Source organism: Halichoerus grypus, chromosome 13, assembly GCF_964656455.1.
Source record: "Halichoerus grypus chromosome 13, mHalGry1.hap1.1, whole genome shotgun sequence".
Taxonomy (NCBI): domain Eukaryota; kingdom Metazoa; phylum Chordata; class Mammalia; order Carnivora; family Phocidae; genus Halichoerus; species Halichoerus grypus.
In genome coordinates this window covers 73,070,108-73,094,487 of record NC_135724.1, presented here as the reverse complement: position 1 = coordinate 73,094,487, position 24,380 = coordinate 73,070,108, and the positions used below count along the sequence as shown (strand labels likewise).

The 24,380-nt window shown below is 39.4% G+C and overlaps 1 protein-coding gene and 1 pseudogene across 12 annotated transcripts in view; one reads left to right on the top strand and one right to left on the bottom strand.

Annotated features, from left to right (window-relative positions):
* Positions 1-24,380, top strand: part of MTMR3 (myotubularin related protein 3) — a 137,824-nt gene that overhangs the window by 15,293 nt on the left and 98,151 nt on the right. The gene's annotated exons all lie outside the window — the stretch shown is intronic.
* Positions 17,524-18,106, bottom strand: LOC118555195 (UBA-like domain-containing protein 2 pseudogene; annotated as a pseudogene).

Here is a 24,380-nt window from a genome sequence, read left to right as displayed (position 1 = left end):
CGCCTGGGTGGCTCAGTTGGTTGGGGCTTGAATTCACCACCCCAAGATCAAGAGTCACATTCTCGGGGTGCCTGGATAGCTCAGTTGATCGAGTGTCTGCCTTCAGCTCACATCATGATCCCAGGGTCCTGGGATAGAGCCCTGTGTCCGGCTCCCTGCTCAGCCAGGAGTTTGCTTCCTCCTCTCCCTCTGACACCGCCCCCCCCCCCCCGCCCCCGGCTCGTGCACATGCACTCTCATTCTCTCAGATGGATAAATAAAAAATTAAAAAAAAAAAAAGTCACATTCTCTACCGACTAAGCCAGCCAGGTGCCCTTAAATGTGTATTTTTATGTATGTTTTTATATTTATTATATATTATATATATTTATATTATATATATTTATATATATTTATATATATTATGTATGTAAACCCAGTCAATCTCTATATATACTTTTTTAATCCTAAGGGAATTTATAACTACAAATATTATTTCAATTTCTAGGCAAAAATATTAATGGGAGTTTTCAAACTGGAGGCAGATCTAACAAGGTTTAGTGTACCTGCTTTGGTTGTTTAAGCAGCATCCGGTCCTGTTTTCAGAGCAGTAATTAAGATTGTACCACCTCCATGTTTTAGAAAAATTTTACAACTAAGGTATAATTTACATACAGTAAAACTCACCCTTTTTGAGTACAGTTCTGTGAATTTTGGAAACACATGTGATCACAGTGGTGGAGATAGAGTATAGTTCCATCATCTCAAGAGATTTTTCTCCTGGTCCTTTCTAGTCCACCCGTTTCCCCACTTCCCATCTCTGGCAAGTACTGATATGTTTTGTCATTATAGTTTGTCTTTTCAAGAATTCCATATAAATGGAATCATGCAGTATGTAGCTTTTTGAGACTGGCTTCTTTAACACAATGCACTTTGACATATCCATATTTTGTGTAATAGTAATTTTTATTGCTGAGCAGCATTTCATTGTATTGGCGTACCATAGTTTATTCATTCTCCAAGCTCATTTGGGTTGTTTCCAGTTTTTGGTGACTACAAAAAACTGCTATAAAAGTGTTTGTACACACATACATGCCCTTTTTTTTTTGTTTGTAAGATTTTAAGTACTCTTTACACCCAGTGTGGGGCTCAAATTTACAACCCCAAGATCAAGAGTCCTAGGTTCCACCAACTCAGCCAGCAAGGTGCCCCATACCCATGTATTTTTTTAGGGGGGAGGGGCAGAGGGAGAGGGCAGAGGGAGTGAGAGAATATTAAGCAGGCTCCACGCTCACTGTGAAGCATGAAGCGGGTCTCAATCTCACAACCCTGAGATCATGACCTGAGCCGAAATTGAGTTGGACTGAGTCACCCAGGCGCCCCATTCCATGTATTTTTTTTAATGTTTTTTAAAAAATATGGTGCCCAGAACTTTTGTAACTTTACCATGGAACCTGAAGAAGCTTATAATTTTCATAGAACATTGTAAATTGCTTATTAAACTTTATCCCCAAGAAAGCCCACTCTGGAATGAGAATAGTTTGTTATATAAATAATCTTGTAAACTGTAAATCATTAGACTTTAAGGAAGTAGGCAGACATACTTAGTCAATGGATAAATTTACTTATTTACTTATAAATTACAAAACTCCTTAGTGCATTATTTCATATTTTATGTCTTTAGTAGCTCTTGAATTGTGAATCCTTGACTTTGTTTTGTTCCCCTAAGTAGCAGAATGGTTATGTAATTGGTTATGAAAAGTTTATAAGTAAAACATGTTTAGCTACAGAGTTCCTGCTCCATCTCCTCCCCTCTTCTAAGATGGCTGGAGGTATTAATATTGGTAGTCATAGTTTATGTGAACAAGACATAAAATTTACATTTTATGGCTTATGGTTGATTAGCTACTTGAATTAAATTATCCTCTTTGTTACTAGGTAATGAACTTTCTTTTTTTTTGCAATATGAGCTCAAGAGCGAGAAATGGGACCTTTTTACATTAGAAAAGAGATTGCAGGCAATTTTTGCAAGTTAATGTTTTGAGCTTCAGATTCTGACCCTGTAAAGGAGTACAGAAACCATGGGTGGTTTCATACTTTCAAGAATAGTATGTGTGTGTGTTTCTTTTGTTTAGTCTAGAATCTTAGCTTTAGATTTAAATCCTGTGATTGAAGTACTTGGTGTACAGAGCTATAGATCTTCTTTCAGCAGTGTATATTTCTTCTAAGTTAAAATATTCAGAAAACTGAATATTGTGTTTAGAACTAAGAGATAGTACATTTCAAATACCAATTTGTAAGTGGTGATTTGATATTTCATTTGTGGGTTATCATGTTTCTAGCCTTTTCACATGGAAATACCTACCTGGAGATGTCCAATCTTGACAGTAATGGAGATTGCAAATTAATAGTTGGTCTTCTGTATGTGGTTTTGCTTGATAGGGACAAGACTTAGTTATTAGGCTTTTACTTTTTCTGGTACTACAATGTTGGTGATCCAAATCTAGAATTCCAGCATAAGGTTGCCAATATTAAAAACTTCGGAATATGGAAGTAACAACTATGGGTCCAGTATTACAAATAAGATTTTAATTAGCTGTATTAGTTGCACACTTAATTTTCATTGCTATCTGTGAAGTAGGCAGGGCAGGCCATATTGTAACTCATACTTTACAAGTGAATAAATTGTGTTTCACAGCTGTCAGGACTTGTCTGAAGTTGCACTGCTAGTGAATAGCTGAACTAGAACCCAGATCTTCTGACATCACGTTGGATGCTCTTGGCACTATTGCACTATTGCAGTTTAGTATGGTGAAGGGTGAATAAGAGCTCAGGCTTGGGTTTGAATTGTGGTGCCACCACTAGTATCTCCCTCTGATCTTAGGCAAATTCCTTAACTTTTTTGTGCCTCAGATTTCTCAGTTTTAAAATGGGGATAATGATACTTGATGCTTTTGTGAGGATTAAGCAAGTGCTTATAACAGTAGCTAGCCAATAGTAAGCATTCCATATATGCTAGTTGCAGTTGCTGCTGTTACTACTACAGTGATAACAAGAACACTTGTCTCTTTTACAGGGATCAGTGTTAGAGTTGAAAAAAGGTAAATGCAAGAATATTCAAAGATGATAGATTTAGATAGAGCCCAGGAAAATAAGTAGCAAGGGCAATCGATTTTGGTAGAAAGATGGGGAGTGTTGGGGTGTGTGTGTGTGTCTTTTAAGCGTAGAAACAATTGGATATCTAAATACAAATAGATGAGGCAGTTAGAGCTTTAGGACAGGGCTGAGGAGGACTATCAGTGCTGAGGAGGTAAATTTTTTAATCATCACAGATGATATATGGGAAATTTCCAAGATTTAAATAACACCAAGTTGTTGTCCTTTATTACATATGGTTCTTAGGGCTTTGTTACATAAGCAGTAAGAAGCTTACTATATACATTTTCCATTTTTAGTGGTTACACAGAATAATACAGATACTCAACATGTATCCTAGTATAAATAACAGGGAAATACATCTCCTTAAAATAAATTAGTGAATATTTCTTGAGGTCTTTTACCATGTGCATAAAACTCTTAAGGGCTAGGGAATTCTGAAGTATACATTAGAAGATTATGCCTTTTGGTGCTTGGGTCCTTGTATGTGGGTAGGGTACTTCCTTGGTATAAGATAATGTTCTTTCAAGCATTCTAAAATGAATGCAGGTTGTTTGAATTTACTATGTTGGGAGGGGATCTCTTGCCTTTACTGTAATAATGCTATATAAATTATATATTTTATATATTCTTAGTGTTTTTGAATTTGCAATTTTTTAAATTTTTTAAAAAGATTTTATTTATTCATTTGACAGAGAGCACAAGCAAGGGGAGCGGCAGACAGAGGGAGAGAGAAACAGGGGCTTGATCCCAGGACCCTGGGATCGTGACCTGAGCTGAAAGATGCCCAACCGACTGAGCCACCCAGGCACCCCAATTATTACTGAATTTTATAAAGACTTATTTATTTTTAGAGAGAGAGAGTGCGTGCAAGTAGGGGGAAGGGGCGGAGGGGGAGGGGAGAGAGAGAATCCCAAACAGACTCCATGCTGGGTGGAGCCTGATGCTGGGCTTGATCCCAGGACTCTGAGATCACAATCTGAGCCGAAACCAAGAGACAAGACGCTCAACTGACTACGCCACCCAGGTGCTCCTGAATTTGCAATTATTATTGTATACTTAGATCTTTTCTCCTGTGGGTATTAAAACAACTTTTATGGGTTTTATGGGTGAATGTTTTAAATTTATACACTAAAATTCTGCATAAGCACATTTTAAATTATGGTAAGTCTCGTAAACCTGTAAATCTGTATATATTAGCTTTTTTTCCAGAGTCGTCATGTATTCTTTTATTGACAAACTTGAAATGAGCTCTGAGCATCTTATGAGTAGATTCATCCTGAACATTTGCTCTCATGTCAGTTTTTAAAGTTCATGGGAAAAACTTTGGTGTTTTCTAAAGAAAACCATACATGAATATTTATCTTACTTTGTATATCCTGAAAGTGGGTGTTATTATTGTCCAGTATTTTCTTCAGAGCTAGGAGTTTTCCCATTCTTGCTCTGTGGAACTAGTTAGTTGTACTGCATATACTATTCCTCTGTTGCCAACAGTGTTTTCCCTTCTCAAAACTAAGAATTACACTTTTTTTTTTTTTAAATTAATGGGTTCCTCTAAAAAGATAGAATGGAATAGATTTTTTTTCCCTTCAGAGATATTTGATGAGAATTTCAGAGAATTCTTGGGTATCTCAAGTTTTTATTAACTTCAAAATTCTTCAGCTCATTTACCTGGTACATAAAAGGTAAGATGACTTTTCCTTCCTCAAGGACATGAGAACTTTTGTATGTACCCATCTGCATAAAATCTACTTAAAAATATCAGGAGATTTTACAGTACATCTTTGGACTCTTGCATGTAATATACTTTTTTTTTAAACTATGATTCTATGAAAACTCCTTTGTATTACTCATCCCTTTTCTTACTAAAACATGTGAGTGGCTTGCTTGGATATGTATCTGTGTCCTTTCTTTGATAAACACTTTGAGGGATTCTTTTGAAATTGTGTTGTGGCCACCATATCAACTCTACAGAAATATGGTTTCATGATTAACTCAACAAAAAGCACATTGGCAGCAGTCCAGAAGCTGACTCATCAAGGAGTAATGATAGACACTTTGAAGGGAATGGCCTATCCCAGGGTCCTATTTCAGAGCTTCATGCTATGATTACATCGGTGAAAGGCAGCCAAGAAATCAAGATGAGATCTTGCTTGTACCTCCTGGGGATAATGGTAGGAAGGACTTAAGTAGTAGGATGCAAGTAAGATTTTTTTCCTAACAATCTTGTAAAACGTGGGGACAGAAACCAGGTGAGGATTCAGAATGATGGTGACCTTTGTGGTGCTGCAGTGGCATTTCCTTTTTGGGCCTGGATGAAAATAGTCTTGTAGTGACTAAGGGTTAACTCAAGGAGCTCAATGCCATATCAGTTTTCTAGAGCCCAGGGAATATACTTAGCTCACTAGTAAGCACAAGTATCATGTTCATGTCAGACACTGTAGCTACTGTTTTCTGTTTGAACAGACCAGAAGAAACCAAAGCAAGACCAGAATCAGTTCAGTTTTGAGGAACAGACCCTTTTTGCTTACTAGTACTGCACATTTTAGAAGTAAAAATACTATGAAAGTAGACTTGCTTCAGAACTGTGAAATACCAATTCTGATTGTTTTTGTGGATTAGAATAATTGCAGCTCCATTTCTAAATCCAGTTTCATAGCCTTAAGTTTTTCTGGGTGACAAATTAATCCTCTGTAATCACTACCAAAGATCACTTAATTGTTAACTGTGGAAATAGCATTGTGCCCTTTTCATGTTCTTGAAGGTTGTCTCTCAGATAAGAAAACACCTTAATAATCTGAAAATATTTTTGAGATATAGCTAAGTGAATATGCCATGATGATAGACTGACTCATTTTTGATTATTGTAGTACTTTCTATTTCTCAATAAAAATTGTTGCACATGGTGGTTCTTTCCTATGGAATATTATGAAAGATTGCGTTGAGGAATTTGCTACATTCTTTCAAGCATAGTATTTAGGAATGAAAAATTAGTATTCAAAGTGCTGTCATTTCGTATGATTTTTCTCCAGAATGTGCCTCTCAAAAGTTAAAAGTGCTTTTCTTTTCTTTCTTTCTTTTTTTAAGTTTATTTATTTTTTTTTTTTAGTAATCTCTATACCCAGCGTGGAGCTGGAACTCATGACTCCGGAGATCAAGTTGCATGCTCTTCCAGCTGAGCCAGCCTGGTGCCTCTGAAAGTGTTTTTCTTTAAGAAATATGTTACTTTGTGGTATTTTTGTATAGTTTGAGAATATAGATGTTTTACCCCCCAGTGATCTGGGCCTGGTTTCATGGCACTGAGAGAAAAAACAAACAACTTAGTTTCTCTTAGTCTATGCTACTGTTCTGCCTTTTTGGAATGGAATACTTTGATATTGGCCATTTTGTTTTTGAATTGGCCTTACATGTGCTAGTCCTGCTTAATTTCTTACATGGTTTAAACTTGCATGTGTAAATTATTTATTAGCCAGCTTTAGGACTTGGACAAGTTACAAGTTACCTTATCTCTTTGTGCCTTAGTTTCCCCCTTTGTAAAATGGGATGACACCTTGTAGGGTTGTTTTGAGTGGTCTGTGTTGTGTTGGCTATTACCATTATTATAAATAAGAGCATTGACTTCTCCCATACACTATTTGCAGCTCTCTTTTTTGTAAATTTTTCAGAGGCAATATGACTCAGAATCTAATAGAACTTTTTTTCAAGGAATAATAAACATTTGTATTTAATTCTTTATCATAAATAGCTATAGGGGTGCCTGGGTGGCGCGGTTGTTGGGCATCTGCCTTCGGCTTGGGTCAGGATCCCAGGGTCCTGGGATTGAGCCCCGCATCGGGCTCCCTGCTCCGTGGGAAGCCTGCTTCTCCCTCTCCTGCTCCCCCTGCTTGTGTTCCCTCTCTCGTTGTGTCTCTTTCTGTCAAATAAATAAATAAATCTTAAAAAAAAAATAACTATAAACTTGCTACTTGTTGTAAAATAGTGTTATTTTATTCCCTCAGGTTGAGCTTTGAAAGATAAAAAATTAGTAGAAAGTGAGCCCTCTCTATGTCTTAGAGGTGCCCGGATACTACTAAATGTAGGTCATTGTTTGAATTGAATTCTGAGTGTACATGCAGTTATGTAGAACAAAATCAGCTTGCATGGGACTGGAAGTACTGGAAAGATAAAACTAGTTGGTAGCAAACTGTGTCAGTTAAACTGAGTGATGGATCAGCAAAGAATTTGGGACTGCTGGGTTTTAGTTGTAACACCCAGTTGTTTTGAAATGATTAACTTTGAAACAAAGTAATTTAAAACTTAGATATGCCAGAAAATTTGAGATTCCTTTCCACTTAAAAAATGTCTTTTAAAGAAGGAGGCATTTCTGCAGAGAGATTTAGCTTCCCAAGTGTTGTAGGAATCTCAGCCATTGCTGTGGTAATTATGATTGCCACAAATATGGGTCTCATGTTATCCTTTAGTTTCGATTTGTGCCATCACTGAATGAATTTTTAAAATAAGATTGCTCTGTTTCTTGATAAACTATCATATGTAAGCCTTATTAAATTGAACTTTCCTTTTTTTTCCCCATCATAGGACTTACTGTAATTTTAGGTCAGTAGTTCAGTTCCGAGTGTTAGATTTCCTTATTTTTTCCTTATTATTTTTTTTTGGGGGGGGGGGTTATATTTGGAGGCTTATTACTGATTCTTAGGTTGTATCCTTAAATCAATTTTTTGGACATTAGGGACTCACCCAACACTTTATTATATATACTAGCAAAAGGAATACGGTATTCATTGTGTTTTTGAGATCTTGTATTTAATTCATGGAATCAGAATAATTTATAGATAGTAGCTAGTCATTGCTTTTAATTTATTCAGCAAGATATCTTAGTCCTCATTTTCTGGTGTCTTAAGGTTGAACATGTGTAGCAGGTCTGGCCAATTTTTTGTCTGTCTCTCTTGAGTACTGATTGGCATTTGATCCAAAGGGCTAATAGGCGTACTTGACTGGTATTGATAACAGATGACAGGAGCAAGCTGTCAGTTTTCTTCTGGGCTTGTGAAGTTAGGAAGCTAGCAGGGGGCAGGAGGTCTGTCTACAGTGGGAGAGAATGAGGCCAAATGAGTAAAGAGGAGTGTGAGATAGATGGATCTGGTGGCGCTGAGCCTTTGAGGCCCTACTGCCTGAAGGTCATTCTTTGTTTCAGTATCCTGTGAGCCAGTCAGTTCTGATTTTGTTAGCTTGGTTTTCTTTCACTTAACAATTGAGAGTTCTGACTAATAATATCTAGTATTAGTCTAATACTGTTTCTACAGTGACTTTCTAAGCATTTAAAGATAGTTTGGACTTCAGTCTCAGGGTAAATGTTCAAGATACATGGATAAACTCAGCCCATAGTGGAGTGAAAATAAGTATCTTTCCATTTGCAGTGGGGTCTTTGCTTAGAGTGAAACGTGTTTAAAATGGATATGGAATGGATCAGTATTCCAGTATTCTTTTCCAACCACTAATACCTATACAGTGTAGAAGTTTCCTTTATTTAAAGAGATTATCACCATAATAAATAGAAGAGCAAAGATATGAAGTCAGATTATAATAATCATTGCACTGATTAGGCATAAATATCCTCTTTAGTGTTTTCTCACAAAGAAGGTATAGTAAGATAGATGTGATTAATGAGGTATCAAGAGCAGCTTTCTCGTCTTCCTTTTTAATAAGCTGTTGGCATTATGTAGTGTTACAAAATTTGGTTCTTTTTTAATGTGACTGTAATTGCTTGCGTGTAACACAGGTGAAAATGAAAGGTGAGTACTCAGAACTTTCTTTCAGAATTGTTCTTTTGGAAGCCTTTGATTAATGGAATTAATGGGTAAGAGCTGCAGTGAACATGAAGAACTTTAAAATATTCCAGTCCCAAAATAAACTTGACCATTGGCAAGAGCTTGGTAAGCCAAGTGTTTGAGATGTCTGTGCTGCACTTTTAGTTTAATTTGTTTTAGCTGGCTTGCTCTGTGTAACTTGAAACTTCCTTTAAGGCTTCACTGTGGGTTAAATGCAGTACATGGAGCTCCATCAGAAGGGACTTAGTTGTACAAATCTCTTGGTCATCCCTAAAGCATACATTCTGAGTTTAGATTTCAGTGAAATGGTCTGTACCCCCAAACATGGTTCCACTAGTTACTAAGGGTACTTAACTCTAAGATTTAGAAAAATACTTGCTTTATTCAGAGCACATGTGTATATTTCTGATTTTTTTTGCTGCCATGGGGAAAAGATTAGCTTTATTGAGGCATAATTTGCATAAAATAAAATTTACCCATCTTTAATTATGTAATTTGAGTTTTTATAAATGTAAAAAGTCATATAGCCACTCATATTTGTCACCTCAAAAAGGGCACCCCTTGCACCCTTAAAGGTCACTCCCCTTCTCCTATCCTTATCTCTGGCAGTTACTGATCACTTTCTGTAACTATAGTTTTGCTTTTCCCCTAAAATGTCATATAAATAGAATCACACAGTATGTACTATTTTGTGAATGCCCTCTTTCATTTAGCATAAAGCTTTTGAGATTCATCCCTGTTATTAAAAGAAGTAGTAGGTTCTTTTTATTTATTTATTAAGATTTTATTTATTAATTTGACAGAGACACACAAGGAGAGAGGGAACACAAGCAGGGGGAGTGGGAGAGGGAGAAGCAGGCTCCCCACCAAGCAGGGAGCCCGATGTGGGGCTTGATCCCAGGACCCCGGGATCATGACCCAAGCCGAAGGCAGACGCTTAACAGCTGAGCCACCCAGGTGCCCCTCTATTTAATTGCTAAGTAGTATTCCATTGGATATTCCACAATTTCTTTATTCCCTAGTTGATGGATATTTAGGTTTCTAGTTTTTGGCTGTTATGGTAAAGCTCTTATGAGTATGTGCATAGAGGTCTTTGTATGGGCATGTGTTTTCATTTCTCTAGGTTAAATACCTAGGGAGCGGAAATTGCAGGATTGTATAGTAAATGTATGCTTATAACTTTATAAAAAACTGCCAAACTATTTTCCCAAGTGACTATACTGCTTCACATTCCCATCACCAGTGTATGAGAATTCTAGGAGCTCAGCATCCTTTTTTTTTTTTTTTTTAATTTTTTTATTAACATGTGATGTATTATTTGTTTTAGGGGTACAGGTCTGTGATTCATCAGTCTTACACAATTCACCGTGCTCACCATAGTACATACCCTCCCCAATGTCCATCACCCAGCTACCGCATCCCTCCCACCCCCCTCCACTCCAGCAACCCTCAGTTTGTTACCTGAGATTAAGAGTCTCTTATGGTTTGTCTCCCTCTCTGGTTTTGTCTTGTTTCATTTTTCCCTCCCTTCCCCTATGATCCTCTGTTTTGTTTCTCAAATTCCTCATATCAGTGAGATCATAGGATACTTATCTTTCTATGATTGACTTATTTCGCTTAGCATAATACCCTCTAGATCCATATACGTCATTGCAAATGGCAAGATTTCATTTTTTTGATGGCTGCATAATATTCCATTGTATTATATACCACATCTTCTTTATCCATTCATCTGTTGATGGACAGCTAGGCTCTTTCCATAGTTTGGCTGTTGTGGACATTGCGGTGCATGTGCCCCTTTGGATCACTACATTTGTATCTTTGGGGTAAATACCCAGTAGTGCAATTGCTGGGTTGGAGGGTACCTCTATTTTCAACTTTTTGAGGAACCTCCATACTGTTTTCTGGAGTGGCTGCACCAGCTTGAATCCCCACCACGAGTGTAGGAGGGTTCCCCTTTCTCCACATCCTCGCCAACATCTGTTGTTTCCTGACTTGTTAATTTTAGCCATTCTGACTGGTGTGAGGTGGTATCTCATTGAGATTTTGATTTGTATTTCCCTGATGCCGAGTGATGTTGAGCACTTTTTCATGTGTCTGTTGGCCATTTGGATGTCTTTGCAGAAATGTCTGTTCGTGTCTTCTCCCCATTTCTTGATTGGATTATTTGTTCTCTGGGTGTTGAGTTTGGTAAGTTCTTTATAGATTTTGGATACTAGCCCTTTATCTGATATGTCATTTGTAAATATCTTCTGCCATTCTGTCGGTTGTCTTTTGGTTTTGTTGGTCTTTTGGTTTTGTTGACTGTTTGCTTTGCTGTGCAAAAGCTTTTTATCTTGATGAAGTCCCAATAGTTCATTTTTGTGCTTGCTTCCCTTGCCTTTGGCAATGTTTCTAGGAAAAAGTTGCTGCAGCTGAGGTCCAAGAGGTTGCTGCCTGTGTTCTCAAGGATTTTGATGGATTCCTGTCTCACATTTAGGTCTTTCATCCATTTTGAGTCTATTGTGTGTGGTGTAAGGAAATGGTCCAGTTTCATACTTCTGCATGTGGCTGTCCAATTTTCCCAACACCATTTGTTGAAGAGACTGTCTTTTTTCCATTGGACATTCTTTCCTGCTTTGTCAAAGATTAGTTGACCATAGAGTTGAGGGTCCATTTCTGGGCTCTCTATTCTATTCCATTGATATATGGGTCTGTTTTTGTGCCAGTACCATGCTGTCTTGAGGATGACAGCTTTGTAATAGAGCTTGAAGTCCGGAATTGTGATGCCACCAGCTTTGCTTTTCTTTTTCAACATTCCTCTGGCTATTCGGGGTCTTTTCTGGTTCTATACAAATTTTAGGATTTGTTCCATTTCTTTGAAAAAAGTTGATGGTATTTTGATAGGGATTGTATTAAATGTGTAGATTGCTCTAGGTAGCATAGACATTTTCACAATATTTTTTCTTCCAATCCATGAGCATGGAACGTTTTTCCATTTCTTTGTGTCTTCCTCAATTTCTTTCATGAGTATTCTATAGTTTTCTGAGTACAGATTCTTTGCCTCTTTGGTTAGATTTATTCCTAGATTTTTCTTATGGTTTTGGGTGCAATTGTAAATGGGATTGACTCCTTAATTTCTCTTTCTTCTGTCTTGTTGTTGGTGTATAGAAATGTAACTTATTTCTGTGCATTGATTTTATATCCTGCCACTTTACTGAATTCCTCTATGAGTTCTAGCAGTTTTGGGGTAGAGTCTTTTGGGTTTTCCACATAAAGTATCCTATCATCTGCAAATAGTGAGAGTTTCACTTCTTTGCCAATTCGGATGCCTTTTATTTCGTTTTGTTGTCTGATTGCTGAGGCTAGGACTTCTAGTACTGTGTTGAATAGCACTGGTGATAGTGGACATCCCTGCCGTGTTCCTGACCTTAGGGGAAAAGCTCTCAGTTTTTCCCCATTGAGGATGATATTCGCTGTGGGTTTTTCATAGATGGCTTTTATGATATTGAGGTATGTACCCTCTATCCCTACACTGTGAAGACTTTTAATCAAGAAAGGATGCTGTACTTTGTCAAATGCTTTTTCTGCATCTATGGAGAGGATCATATGGTTCTTGTTCTTTTATTAACGTATTGTATCACATTGATTTGCGGATGTTGAACCAACCTTGCAGCCCAGGGATAAATCCCACTTGGTCGTGGTGAATAATCCTTTTAATGTACTGTTGGATCCTATTGGCTAGTATTTTGGTGAGAACTTTTGCATCCATGTTCATCAGGGATATTGGTCTGTAGTTTTTCTTTTTGATGGGGTCTTTGGTTTGGGGATCAAGGTAATGCTGGCCTCTTAAAATGAGTTTGGAAGTTTTCCTTCCATTTCTATTTTTTGGAACAGTGTCAGAAGAATAGGTATTAATTCTTCTTTAAATGTTTGGTAGAATTCCCCTGGGGAGCCCTCTGGCCCTGGGCTCTTGTTTGTTGGGAGATTTTTGATTACTGCTTCAATTTCCTTACTGGTTATGGGTCTGTTCAGGTTTTCTATTTCTTCCTGGTTCAGTTTTGGTAGTTTATACGTCTCTAGGAATACATCCATTTCTTCCAGATTATCTAATTTGCTGGCATAGAGTTGCTCATAATATGTTCTTAAAATTGTTTGTATTTCTTTGGTGTTGGTTGTGACCGCTCCTCTTTCATTCATGATTTATTTGGGTCCTTTCTCTTTTCTTTTTGATAAGTCTGGCCAGGGGTTTATCAGTCTTACTAATTCTTTCAAAGAACCAGGAGCTCAGCATCCTTAACAGTATTGTCAGTCTTTTTATTAGTTTTAGCCATTCTTGGTGGGTCTGTAGTGATACCTTACTGTGGTTTTATTTTGCAGTTTCCATATGATTGTCTTTTTATGTGCTTATTTGTCATTTATTTATTTTCTTCATTGAAGTATCCCTTTCAAATCTTTTGCCCGTTAAAAAAAATTAGGTTGTTTTTTGTTTACTGTTGCAAGAATTCTTCATATATTGTGGATATGAGTCCTTGATCACAGGGTTTTGCAAATCACACGTTTTATAAATATGTTCTTGCAGTTTGTGGTTTGCCTTTTCATTTCCTTAACAGTATCTTTCAAAGATTGAGAAACTTTTATGAAGTCTAAGTTACTGGTTTACTTTTTCCTTTATTATTAATGCCCTTTATAGCTATTTAAGGAGTCTTCTCTAAACCTAAGCTCACTAATATTTACTTAAATTTTCTTCAGGAATTTTTATAGTTTTATGTTCTGCATTTAGGTCTGTGAAGCACTTCAAGGTAAAATCTGTTTAATGAATGAGGTAAGGGTTGAGGTTCATCTTTTTGTATATGGTTATCTAAATTTTTCTCAAATGCCTTAGCTGCATCCCACAAATTGACATATTATGTACTTCCATTTAGTCTGAAATATTTTCCAATTTCTTTCTGGCTATGGGTTATTTAGATATGTATTGTTCAATTAAGTATTTGGGGTTGTTTGAGATATTGTTACGGATTTCTAATTTAATATTGTGATCAGAGAACAGACTATAAGATTTCAATCTTTTGAATTTGAGATTTGTTTTGTGGGAAGGCATATCATAGTGAATATTCTATGTGTCCTAGGAAAGAAGGTTTGTCTTGCAGGTAGATATCAATTGTTGGTTGGTAGTATCATTAGAGTCTTTTTTTTTTTTTTTTTAAGATTGATTTATTTGAGAGCGATAGAGAGCAAGAGTGCTCGAGAGCCAGTGGTGGGGGCAGAGGGAGAGAGAATCTCAAGCAGATTCCCCACTGAGTGCAGAGACCGATGCAGGGTTTGATCCCAGATCATGACCTGGGCTGAAATCAAGAGTTGGATGCTTAACTGACTGAGCCACCCAGGCACCCCTTATTAGAGTCTTTTTTTTTAAGATTTTATTTATTTATTTGACAGAGCGAGAGCAGGAACACAAGCAGGGGGAGTGGGAGAGGCAGAAGCAGGCTTCCTGTGGAGCAGGTGCCCCTAGAGTCTTTTATATATGTATATATTTTTTGTCGATTTGTTCTGTTACTGAAAGAGGAGTGCTGAAATCTCAAACTGCAATTGGGGATTCAGTTCTGTCAGTTTTTACTTCATATATTTTGAAGGTCTGTTTATTTGTTTTAAGATTTTATTTATGGGGTACCTGGGCAGCTCAGTTGGTTAAGCGTCTGCCTTCGGCTCAGGTCATGATCCCAGGGTCCTGGGATCGAGTCCCATGTCAGGCTCCCTGCTCAGCGGGGAGCCTGCTTCTCCCTCTCACTCTGCCATTCCCCCTGCTTTTTAAAAATCTTAAAAATGATTTTATTTACTTGAGATAAAGCAAGAGAGAGTAAGCACGAGCTGGTGGGGAAGGGTCAGAGGTAGAGGGAGAAGCAGACTCTCCCACTGAGCAGGACCCCGGGATCATGACCTGAGCTGAAGGCAGACACTTAACTGGCTGAGCCTCCCAGGTGCCCCTTGAAGGTCTGTTTTTAGTTGCATACATATTTTAGGATTGTTAGGTCTTCTCAGTAAATTTACCCTTTAATCATAAACGACTTGTCCCATTTTATCTTGGTAATATTTGCTATCTCCAGGACCTCTTTGATATGAATATAGTTCTTGTAGCTTTTCTATGACTAGTATTTGCATGGTGTGTCTTTTTCATTCCTTTTGTATTCAGCTTATGTCTTTATATTTACAGTGTATTTCTTATAGTTAGCATATAATTAGGTCTTTTTTTTTTTTTAAGACTTTATTTTTAAGTAATCTCTATACCCAACGTGGGACTCAAACTCATAACTACAAGATCAAGAGTCCCATGCTCCATCAACCGAGCCAGCCAGGTACCCTGTAGGCCTTGATTTTTACATTTGGTTTGACAATCTCTGCCTTTTAATTAGTGTCTTTACAAAGATCCATTAACATTTAATTTAAATATTGATATGGTTAGGTTTAAGTCTGCCATCTTGCATTTGTTTTGAATTGTGGGTATCCACTTGGACCTACAAGATTATTGAGGTATAGTTGATACATAGTGTTACATTAGTTTCAGATGGAATCTAAGATTATTTTAAACTGACAGTATTTGATATACAATAGATGCAGAAGCCCTTTTGGAGCTTCTGTTATCTCTCTAAAAGCAGAAACTTGGGAGTGAGTCTTCCGTGAATCCCCTTCCGAAGGAATTTTCATGGCCATAAAGAAAAAAAAATGAGTAAGACGACTCACCCCTGCATAAACAGACATTATCACAGATTTGCTTATCTTCTGTTTATTCCTCTAGAAACCCATTTGTTCTTCCTAAAGGAGCCTTTCAACTCCTCCCTCTCCTAATAAATTAAGTATATAAGGCCCCATCTTCGGCTGTTTAGAAAGTCACAACTTTTGTGTGTTCATATGTATATGAATAAACTTTGCCCTCCCCCCATCATTTTCAGTTTAATTTGCAGGCCTCCAGTATTGAACTAAAGAGCAGAGGAAGAGTTGTTCCTCCCTGACGCTATTCATCTATTCTTCTTTTTTTAATTACAAAAAATATTTTTTTAAAGTTATCTCTACACCCAGTATGGGCCTCAAACTCATGATCCTGAGATCAAGAGTCACATGCTCCACTGACAGAGCCAGCCAGGCACCCCCCCCAATCTCATCTATTCTTAATTTTTTCTTTTCTTGCCATTTTTTGGATTGTTTTGTGATATTTACTTTATCTCCTACATTAGTATATTTACTGTACTTATTTATTTCCGTAGCTGCTGTAGGGTGTATAGTAAGCCCTTTTAACTTATCATGGTCTACTTTTAAATAATAATATAGTACTTGATGTATAACATAAGAGTCCTATGGTAGTATATCTCCATTTTCCCTCTTAGTCTTTGTGCTGTTTGTCATTTTACTATGAGATACGTTATAAAACCCATAATTCAGTGTTGTTATATTTGCTTTAATTTTTTTTTTTTTTTAAAGATCTTTATTTATTTGTCAGAGAGAGAAGACAAGCAGGGGGACCGGCAGGCAGAGGGAGAAGCAGGCTCCCCACTGAGCAAGGAGCCTGATGCGGGACTTGATCCCAGGACCCTAGGATCATGACCTGAGCCGAAAGCAAATGCTTAACTGACTGAGCCTCCCAGGCGTCCCTATATTTGCTTTAAAAAGCTATCTTTTAAAGAGGAAAAGTTATTTTATATTCAAATTCTTCAAGACTTGTTTTTATTTTTTTTATTTTTATTTATTTTTATTTTTTTTAAGAAAAGTCTCTTTTAAGTTTTTAAATTAAAATTTCACCTTGGTGAGATGATTGATCTGGGAAGTAAATCCAAGGCAAGCTCTCCACTCTGTCGGGTGGGACACACAGTGGGAGAGGCAGGGTGGCCGAGGAGGATCAGGACCCCTGCTAGGCAGAGCCTGAGTCTCTGGCCCAAGCCAGCTCATTAGTTGCACAAGCCCCGCACATCTGGCTGGTGACGGGTGACACCAGAAGAGACCCGGAGCTGCAGGGCCCCTGAGGAGCCAGCCACGGAAGTCCGGTTAGGGAGAGCTTGGATGGCAAGGGGCGTCCATACCTTCGGCCGACGGGCGCTTCAGGGAGCCCCTGCTGTGGAAATCCTTGAGTGGATCCACGGTGGTCCTCGATTCCCGAAGGCATGACCTCCGAGAGGCAGCTAGCAGACCCCTCATGACTGCAGGATCACCCCACCTGGCTTCCAAGCACCTGCCCTGGGACGAGGGGTGGAGGGAAGCGGTGCTGGCCCAAGGGGACGCTCTGGTCCTTCCCTGCTGACCCCAAGACCTCGGTCAGCCAGCCCCATTCTCACATACATTAGTTATATTTATATTTTCATATATATTATAGTTATATATTAGAAAGAGAAAAAAACTTGTCTGATGAGAAACTCCTGAAGGACCCAAGTGGCTCAGGAAGTTTACTATCCCCCCCCAACCCACAAAAATTATTTTATAAAATCTTCCAGTGCGATCTTCAGGAAACCCCCACCCGCCCCGGCTCCCCCCACCCCGGCCCTCCTGTGTCCCCACGACCCTGGACTGCCCCCCTCCCCCCTCCCCCCCCCCCCCCCCCCCCCCCCCCCGCTCCAGCTCAGCGCCCGGCAGCATCCAGTCTCATCTCTGGCCATCCATGGCAGCCATGGCTTTCTGCTGGGTGCCACCCTGCTGCGCTCCGGGGGGCCACGTGGGCTGTGGGTGGTGGAGGTGGTGGAAGCTGTGGGCCGTGGGGGAGGAGGGCGGGATCCAGGCGGCCTGGTGGCTGGGTGGGGACGAGGCCCAGAAGGGGCTGAAGCTTGCAGGGGGGAGCAGGCCACGGCCATCATGGGACTATTGCTGCCCTGCAAGCCCTTGGAGGCACGAAGCTTGGAGAACATGGCCAGTGCGTCCGGGAAGTTGGGCGGTGTGGCAGGTGTGTTGCTTGGGGTGCACATCATCTGGTGGTGGTGGTGGTGGCTGTTGGGAATGTTGGTTTCTTGGAAAAACGTGCTCAGGGCGGTCTCGAACTGCCAGTGGCCGCCTGCAGCAGCTGCTTCGCCTGGTCGGCCGCGCAGCCCGCGGCCAGCACGAACTGGTTGATCATGACCTGGTGCCGCAGCTCGTCCATGTTCACCGACATGGCTCCGGCCGCCGCGTGATCCTGGTTCGGCGGCCGCTGCAGGCCGGCCGCCCTCTGCTCGCGCTCGCCGCCGCCCGCCTGCGGCCTCTGGACCCTCGCCGCCCGCCGCACGCCGCCCTCCCGGCGAGTGTCCCGGTCCAGCTCCCGCGGCCGCTGACACCACCAAGACTTGTTTTTATTTAAAGCTTTGTTGAGGTAGGCCAAGAGAGGAGTCTTTGTCCTAGGGCTAGTTTAGCTCTGCTGATGCCTTCTCATCTGAATGCTCTTGAGTGTTCAGTAAGGTCTCTCTCTACTCTGGTTGGTCAGAATCAGAGGTCTGTAAACTCCAGTGGTAGTTATGTTTATAGTACCCAAGTAGTTGCTCATTACCCAATGGTTCTTCCTTTTTTTTTTTTTTTTTTAAAGATTTTATTTATTTATTTGACAGAAAGAGAGAGCATGTACAAGTAGAGGAAGTGGCAGAGGAGAGGGAGAAGCAGACTCTCCACTGAGCAGGGAGCCTGATGCGGGGCTCGATCCCACGACCCTGGGATCATGACCTGAGCCGAAGGCAGACGCTTAACCGACTGAGCCACCCAGGCGTCCGCCTCCCAATGGTTCTTCTTTACCCACCTTCCTGGACTCTCACCCTATGCATGTACAGCTTAGTTTAGTAAAGACAAAAGAATGCCCCATAGGTTACAGCTGCCTCAGGCTTCTGAAACTTGTATTTGAGTTTCTGTTGGATTTCTGCTCTGCTTGGATTCCCCCTTTTTGGCCAGGGTGTGGAAAGTACTTCGGGACGAAAAGTTTAGGTAGTTACAGGTTTCAGGTAGTTTGTCTCCCTTCTGTCCGGGATGGCAGTTCTGAGCTGTCTATTGTCCAGCATCCAAGAACTGTTGTTTCATATATTATGTCCAGTGTTCTAATTGGTTATGGTGAGAGGGCTAGTCCCAAACCAGTTACTCTATTGTGGCTAGACTAATCTTTTAGAAATGAAAGACTCTGCATGATAAAAGCTATTTTAATGGGCACCCAGCTGACTCAGTCAGTAGAGCAGGTGACTCTTGATCTTGGGGTCGGGAGTTCAAGGCCCAAGTTATAGATTACTTTAAAAAAAAAACAACAACCCAAAGCTATTATAGCGTTTGACTACTTAATATATTGCCTTTTGCAGGCAACCTTTTGTAACAGTTGTCCTGGCTTAGCCAATATCCATGTTCTAATTTTTATTACAGGATTTTATGTAAATTAAGAAATGTTTAGCCTTTATAATAGGATTGTAAATAGTACCCTGGATCTACTATTTTACCAGTTGCTTCATAATGCCTACAATTGATAGCTGGCACTGTCTCACTGGCCACTGTAACCACAGTAGTTTGAGCTTAAAGATACAATGTCAGTAATTAATTATGGATTCTGTTCCTGTTCTGTGATATCCTAACACTTTCAGTAAAAGATTTTGTATTGGCTTTTACAAGCTGGTATTCATTAGAATATGGGAATAATTAAGAGGATTAGCCTCTTAAGAACCCACTTTAACATTAGAAGAGGAAAGGTGATTTTAAGTAACTATTTTTTCAGATGAAGGAGGCATTAAATTTTCCTATGTATTGCCTAAAGGAAAAATTGTGTGGCTGTAGTCGGGTCATTGTTAGGACTACGAACTTCAGTTTCGTTTTCTTTTTAATATTTTCTTTTCCACTCCTCATCACCCAAAGAAAAAGAACCTTTATATAAGATTTAAAAATTTGTACTGTACTGGGATTTGTTTTTTGTTTTTGTTTTTAAGAGTGAGAAAGCATACAAACAGGAGAGGGAGAGAGAGAATCTTAAGCAGGCTCCGTGCTCAGCTCAGAGTAGAGGCAGGGCTCTATCTCACAACCCTGAGATCATGACCTGAGCTGAAATTAAGTGTCACTCGCTCAATTGACCCACCCACCCAGGCGCCCCTGTTCTGGGATTTGTATTAAAAGTTGCAACACATACCTAGTGGACTTCATAAAGTGTAATTTCCATCTAATTTTCACTGAAATTGGGGTGCCTGGCTGGCTCAGTTGGAAGAGCGTGCAACTCTTGATCTCAGGGTCATGAGCTCAAGCCCCACGTTGGATGTAGAGATTACTTAATAACTTTCCCGAAATAGGGCCATCTTTGTTCACCAGAACCTTTATCTCACTGGAACAAATCTTTGTGCCAAATTTGGCACCACTTAAAGAATAGTGTTAGCATTTAAATGTTGACAAAAGATGTTCAGTAATTTCCCCTCATTTTTTATTTATTCATTTATTTTTTTTTATTAATTTTTTCCAAAGATTTTATTCATTTGAGAGAGAGAGAGACTGCGAGAGAGAGCACGTGGGGAGGAGAGGGAGAAGCAGGCTCCCCACTGAGCAGGGAGCCCGATGTGGGACTTGATCCCAGGACCCTGGGGTCATAACCTGAGCCGAAGGCAGTCACTTAACTGACTGAGCCACCCTGGCGCCCTCCTCTCATTTTTTAAAAAAAAGGCTTATTTATTTTAGAGAAAGCACAAACGTGATCCTGTGTGCAGTGGGGGCGGGGCACAGGGAGAGAGAATCTCAAGCGGACTTTGTGCTGAGTGTGGAGCCTGACGTGGGGCTCAATCTCACAACCATGACATCACGACCTGAACCGGAACGAAGAGTTGGAAGCTCAACCAACTACACCACCCAAGTGCCCTCCCTCATTTTATTCTCATTACTACTAGGTAAACAGAAGGTTATAAAAATATTGTGCGTTTATTTAATACCTGTTGCTTACTTTCCTTTCATGGCTTTTTTCCTTTTATAGCTTTTAGGTCTTGGTAAAAAGTTAACTTATGAGTAAATTGACATATTGTGTCCATGATGTATATGGGTAAGTAAGATCTTCCTGTAGCTTGAAGATCTTATGAGTACACAGTATTTGCTAATGATTAAATGTGATTTGAATAACTCGTAAGGGATCATTTGACACATGTAAGTTGCTTATTTATCCTGAAATTGTAAAATACTTTTTCCCCATCTAAAATCATCAAATGTCTTAGGTTGCTAATGCAGAGAGTTTAAGTGTTTAATTTAGAAAAGATGAGTAATTGCTGGTGCTTTCTGGTGTGAGATGAACGTGGAAGGGAAGTGTTGGGAGTATGATCTGTACTTGGTGCTGTTTAGAACTTTTAGAGACATATATAGTTCTTTCTTGTACTAGTCTACCAGTGTATGCCAGAATAAGGTTGTACTTCCAGATACATTGAAAAATAAGTCCACCATGTTAAGCATCTGTAAATAGGTTGTATACTTTAACTTCCATGTATTAATTTTGAGCTTAAAAATTTTCATTTTGATAGAAAAGAGCTCTCTGAGGCATTTCCTCTGCCTTGAAACCTCTTCCTCTTTCAGTTTTACCTGTTTCCTTTATAGGATTTGGCTTAGGTTTATAAATAAAATATTTACCAAATGCCACCTATTTACTAGACACTCTTATGCCCTAGGCCTTGTGGATGCAGTAATGAGCAAGATTACGTGGTCTCTGACTTCAGTTTGTGGCCTATAAAGGAAAAGGAGTAGGGAATTATTCATGTATAAGTTGCTTTCTTGAGTCAAGTGGGTAAAATATGCTGAATGGGGGTGCCTGGGTGGCTCAGCTGGTTAAGCGACTGCCTTCGGCTCAGGTCATGATCCTGGAGTCCCTGGATCGAGTCCCGCATCAGGCTCCCTGCTCAGCAGGGAGTCTGCTTCTCCCTCTGACCCTCCCCTGTCTCACGTGCTCTCTCTCTCAAATAAATAAATAAAATCTTTAAAAAAAAGAATATGCTGAATGGTTATGATAGTCTTCTGCTTTCTTTTGGTACACTGGGGTTTTACCAGAATCTGTCTGGAAATTGTCAATCAACTGTTAATTTAAAGGGATCATATCATGTCATGTGTTAAGAGTAAAGGGAATTTAACAACGAAAAAAATGCTACTGGTTGTGGATTCTAAAAGGTGGAGATACACAATATTATTTGCTTTTAAGAATACACAGAAAAGGGGCACCTGGGTGGCTCAGTCATTAAGCGTCTGCCTTTGGCTCAGGTCACGATCCCAGGGTTCTGGGATTGAGCCCCACATCGGGCTACCTGCTCAGCGGGAAGCCTGCTTCTCCCTCTCCCGCTCCCCCTGCTTGTGTTCAACCCTCTCTCGCTGTCTCTCTCTCTGTCAAATAAATAAAATCTTAAAAAAAAAAAAAAAGAATACACAGAAAAGATTGTCTTTATGTTCAGTTGAATTATGTCTTTCCTCCCCACAAGAGACATTTTATTATCAGGCTAAAATCTAAAATTATAGCTCTCAATGTCCTGTCATATGACTACATAGTTTTGCTGGTAGTCACTGGGTCATTAATTAAGTTTCCTCATTTTGTGCTTCTTGCTTTTTTTTTTTTTCTTTTTTCCTGGGGAGGAAAAAATTTTCTCTAGCCCCTACCTCTTCCTAATTCTTTAGCATGTCACATTTTTATTCTTTTTTTTTTTTTTTAAAGATTTTATTTATTTGAGAGAGAGAGAATGAGAGAGAGCACATGAGGGGGGGGAGGGTCAGAGGGAGAAGCAGACTCCCTGCCGAGCAGGGAGCCCGATGCGGGACTCGATCCAGGGACTCCAGGATCATGACCTGAGCCGAAGGCAGTCGCTTAACCAACTGAGCCACCCAGGTGCCCACATTTTTATTCTTTAAACCAGAAGTGTACATATTTAAAAGTAAATGCCATTCTGGGGTGCGTGGCTGGCTCAGTTGGTAGAGCATGAGACTCTCGATCAGGGTCATGAGTTTAAGCCCCATGTTGGGTGTGGAGTCTACAAAAAAAATAAAAATAAAAAAAAATGGCATTTTTTTTCCTTTTTTTGGACTGTTAATTCCTTTTTTTAAAATTAATATAATGTATTTGTATTATTAATGTATTTACATGAATACATTAATGTATTATTTCAGCGGTACAGGTCTGTGATTCATCAATCTTACACAATTCACAGTGCTCACCACAACACATACCCTCCCCAATGTCCATCACCCAGCCACCCCATAGCCCCACCCCTCTCCCCTCCAGCAAACTCTCGGTTTGTTTCCTAAGATTAAGAGTCTCTTACGGTTTGTCTCCCTCTCTGGTTTCATCTTGTTTCATTTTTTCCTCTCTTCCTCTATGATCCTCTGCCTTGTTTCTTAAATTCTGCATATCAGTGAGATCATATGATAATTGTTCTTCTCTGATTGACTTATTTCACTTAGCATAATACCCTCTAGTTCCATCCCCGTCATTGCAAATGGCAAGATTTCATTTTTTGATGGCTGTATAATATTCCATTGTATATATACATCACATTTTCTTTATCCATTCATCTGTTGATGGATATCTAGGCTCTTTCCATAGTTTAGCTATTGTGGACATTGCTGCTATAAACATTGGGGTGCAGGTGCCCCTTCGGATCACTACATTTGTATCTTTTTTTTTTTTTTAAAGATTTTTATTTATTAGGGAGAGAGACAGCGAGAGAGGGTACACAAGCAGGGGGAATGGGAGAGGGAGAAGCAGGCTTCCCGCTGAGCAGGGAGCCTGATGCAGGGCTCAATGCCTGGACCCTGGGGTCATGACCTGAGCCGAAGGCAGACGTTTAACGACTGAGCCACCCAGGTGCCCCTACATTTGTATCTTTGGGGTAAATACCCAACAGTGCAATTGCTGGGTCGTTAAAAAAAAAAGAAAAAGTAAATGGCATTCTGTCTTGGCATGGATTTCTCACTGATAACATTTGGCAAAATGGTTTAAACTGTCCAATTTTATATACATTGAAAGCAAAAGCTAGTTATGGAGGGAGAAAGGGAAGTTTTCTCATAAAGAAGTTAATAAAATGTTGTAAAATAGTGATATATGCCCCATCGGACATTTGCCTCTTGAAATTTAATAAGTATTTCTGGTCTATTAATTTATATTCACCTTTGGGCATGTTTATAGTCCTGGTTTTAATCTGTAGGAAGTATTTTTCTAGATTAAATTCAACCCAGTATAACTATGTTTGAATGTATTTCATGTATCTAACTTTATTAGGATTTCAGATGATGACTGTATGTGTATTTTATTTTTCCTGTGCTTTTATTATTTTTAAGATTAAGGTAATTTGTTCAGATGACTCAGGAACTCAGTTATTCCTTATTAGCTAAAAAAAATTATTAGATCACTCCATATTGTGCTAATTTAGTGACTCATTTCTGCTAATTTAACCATCTATAATTGGCTAGAGAAAATAACATTTTGTTGGAGTCTACTTTGTAAAACTAAGCCCATCAAGAAATTCATGCAAG